The sequence below is a fragment of the Lasioglossum baleicum genome, chromosome 15 (genome assembly GCF_051020765.1).
Source record: "Lasioglossum baleicum chromosome 15, iyLasBale1, whole genome shotgun sequence".
In the NCBI taxonomy this organism is placed as follows: domain Eukaryota; kingdom Metazoa; phylum Arthropoda; class Insecta; order Hymenoptera; family Halictidae; genus Lasioglossum; species Lasioglossum baleicum.
This window is the reverse complement of record NC_134943.1, coordinates 10,507,495-10,511,702: the sequence shown is the minus strand read 5'-3', so window position 1 is coordinate 10,511,702 and position 4,208 is coordinate 10,507,495.

Here is a 4,208-nt window from a genome sequence, read left to right as displayed (position 1 = left end):
TCAGCGTACGTGCGGGAAGCGACACGACGCGACGCACGCGTCGATCTTCCTACGATCCTGCTGGTTTCCTCGATCGTCCATAGATGGCCTGGAGTACCGCGCGCGGCTTCTTTAAATTCGTTCCAGGCGAGTCGTCGAATAACTTCGCGTACTGTGCGGATATTGCATATCGCAATATGTACTCGTTTATAACACGATATCACGATGTACGATTTTCTTCTGTCGAAACTGAATATGTAGTGTTAGTGTGGATTTATAGTGGAGCTGCGAGCATTGATGATAGCGGCGCCACAGTGATCGACTCCTCGATTCTAGGTGGACAAAATTCAAATTTTTGTGTTCTCTTGTAGTAATAACGCTTTATTTCTCAGAAATCATGACAAGTGTATAAAAACTACATGAATTTAAACGAATTATATCATTTATTTAAAATGGACAAATATAACAATTCAATTGTAACGTTTGTTCACCTAGAATCGAGGAATCGATCACTGTGCGGCGCGGTGAAAAGAAACCAGCATTCGTGACAACATTTCGTCACATACTAATGAAAAAGTACATCTGTATTTTCTTTGTTTTTCTTATTTTTCACCGCACAGCTCACCTCGCTGCTCCACTATAAATCCACTCTTTAGGTAGCGTGCCCCACCCGGTTATCGGACATAAAACCAGGGCTTCGGAGTCGGAGTCAGAGTCGTGGAGTCAGAGTCGGAGTTTGGGAGTAATTGCTGATCACTGGAGTCGGAGCCGGAGCAAGAAAAAGCTATAGATCGACTCCCGGTGTCGGAGTCAGAGTCGGAAAAAAATATATCGACAACCGACTCCAACTCTGACTCTTTTGTTTATAAATCATGAATAGATTTATGTATACATAAATAAATTGCTAATATTCGATCTACAGTGTAGACGTATTGTATATGTATGTATATGTATACCTCGGCACTATGTAGCGGAGAAACAGTTAAAGTTATGGTAGTAGTATTTCTCTCCTAGTAGTAGTAGGTAGTACTACTACCGGTAGTAGTATCTCTCCTAACTATTTCCTGAAAGTGAGAAAGTAACAGTCGTGTTGTGTTGTATCAGAGTTATCTGTTCCATATTCTTAGACTTTAATACAATATTTCAACTATTTATTCAGTTTTATTACAAATCTTAATTATTTTGAGTACATATTGTTTCAATTTGGAGCGTCGGAGTCGGAGTCGGAGCTAAAGAAAAGAGGAGTTGGAGTCGGAGTTGGAGTTAAGATGTTTGTCTACCGACTCCGAAGCCCTGCATAAAACAAACTTTTTAAAAATTAGTAAAAATAACATGAAGTGAGCCGTTTATTTTGAAAGTGGCCTAAGTCCATTTTCGAGAGAAATCAAGCTAGCAATTTTAATATTAGAAAAAAATTAATTGATTAATTTGTTATCAAAAATTTCTTGTGTTCGGTAAGTAGAACCAAAACTTCGGATTAAAGATTCGTTAATATTTCTTTGGTTCCCAACAAAATCGTCCAGAAAAATTTGACGATACAGAAAAAAGGTTGACAATGCAAAGTAAATTACAGAATGTCTTGAAATTAATAAAAAAACTTCCAATTCGTCAGTAAATATCCGGTAACTGGTACCCTATTCGAAGGAAATTGTTATTACTAGATTGCGGATCTTCATGCGTTTACAATGTCCAAAATTTTTCAAAAAATGCTGGAGTATCAAATTGGACAGGATTTAGTATAATTTGTATTCATTTCGGATCTACAAATGCTGTTGCCAATGAAAATAGGATTTGATTCGGTCCCACCTTCTTCAAATTACTTGTAGCTGCCGAATAATGAAAATTACGCAAAGTAAACGTAAAAATAGGACGTTTGAGGGCGACTGCAGTCTAGATTCATCTTTTAATGTAGCACTTTTGATTATCGAGAAATGAGAATGCGCACCGAGCACCCTTGCAATCCTGGAAACGAGACTACGCCCTTAACTGAAATATTTTGGCTCCAAGAAGCGGGTTTCCAGACCACAGTGCGCGAGGCCGGAGGTGAGGGCATACGGGTGCAGAATCGGGAAGCGTTCGAGTATCGGTCGTGAATACGCGAACGAGGAAGACGCTGTAGCAGGAGTAGTGGGAGTAGCGGGATCGACTCGAGAACAGGGCCAAGAGAAAAGGTGACGGAACCAGCGGGGAATAAACGAGGAATACCGAAGACGGGTACGGCCGAATCCGAGAGGGAGGGGAGCTAGTTGGGTTCCGAGACGGTCGAAGAGGGACGAGAGGGTAAAGAGGGTTCAAGGCCGGGAAGATGGACGAACAACCGCATTTACCGTAGGATCCTCTTCGTGGCGTGGCACAACACGACGCGTGGGGGGTCGAGATGCGTCGCGAGTCGCAGCTCGAACCGTTCTGTTTGTGTTCTATGCGAGTACAGTTTCGGCCGCCGTACTACAATCCCAGGTTCCAAACCAGTTTCGGGACCAGCGTGGGGCGTGGGTCAACCGAAACGTCCCTCGGGACGATGCGCCTTCGATTCGCTAGAACGGAGAAGCCAGAAGCGAGAAGCGTAAAGATCGGATCTCCTAAACGCGTCTGGACGCAATGTTTTGCGATCTTTACTCCATAGAAGTAGACGCATGCGTCCAGGCGCAAGTTGTCTGATAAACAAGTGTTCTGATGAAGTTAGATAAATGGAGTATATAGGTTTTGCACCCCAAATTCACACTTTTGCTAGTCAAATTCAATCTTTTGCAAATCAAGCTCAATCATTAAGAATATTAAAAATTAATTACTAGACTGCGGTTCTTCATGCAAAATAAAAAATGTTGACATTGATTGCAGGACACAGGAGCCAAATAAAAACTGTATTTTTCTTGTAATTGTCCTATTAAGCTGAAGCTAATACAGTCGGTGCACAAAGTATTCGTACACGTTAAGAAAACGAATTACTTTTTCAAAATTGGACCCAACAGCTTGAGTTTCTTTTCAGATGATAGAAGGATTAGTTTACTAGCTAATGTGTAAATTATTTGTGTTTTGATCATTTGTCTTATTTCAGACGTTAAAACGACGTCTCGAGAAAGACATCTTTAACACTAGAACTACCAGATGAGTCAGAATGACTTGCTCCTGTTTTCTTCAATTAGAAATATTAAAATTGTAAATATGTTTCTCTCAGAAATTTTTTTAGTCAACATCTCTATTGAAGTACACATTTAAACAAAACTGGTACAGAATCTAAACAAATGCAATTTTGTCATTATTGTAAGGCAATGTATGCCAATTGCGTTTAGTGCTCGGTAGTTCTAGTGTTAAGACGTCGCGTGCTATCTGGAAATAAATACACATACATATCTGCACACAGTTTTCATACGTTACAAAGCTAATGATTTGGTGATTACTTTGAAATAAGTATTTGATGTATTGGGTTGGCAAATAAGTTCGTTCGGTTTTTTACATTGAAATAAATCACAAAAACCGAACGAACTTAGTTGCCAACCCAATACATCTTTGGAATACAATTTGATGGGTTGGAACGAAAGTTCGTAGCGGTTGTAAATTAAAATTGAAAGCTAACATTCGGATATTTATTCATAGATTTACTTAGTAATATATTTTCCATTCTAGTCTATTATTTTCTGCCATTTTCGAGGTAACTTCTCATATTATTGAATCAATATATGAATAACTACCTTAATTTTATCTTGGATTCTTAATTTCAAAACGTTACGAACTTTCTTTCCGACCCAATACATCTTTGAAATACAATTTGATGTGCATCTTTGGAATACAATTTGATGTACACCTTTGAAACACAATTTGATGTACATCTTTGCAATACAATTTGATGTGCATCTTTGGAATACAATTTTGAATTTCTTCACAATTAATTCACATTTCATTTGATTCGTTTTACAAAAACTTACTTAAAACTACTCTATTTGTAAAAGGTTGCATTTGATTCTCAAGAGGGTGAAACTGATCTGCAAAAGGGTGTGTCCGACTTGCAAAACGCTGCGTCCACACGCGGTTAGGAGATCCTATCCTCCAGCTGCTCGATCGACTCTCGAACGAGAGGAATCGTCGAGCATCTTTTCCCTCGTGGCGTGCTCGCATTTCTCCGATAACCCCGCGACCTCTTATCTCTGCGGACCACGCGACTAGCTCGCCAACGATACCAGGACGCTGCGGGACGAGACGCTTCGTCGATTACATCGGTCCGATACAAACGC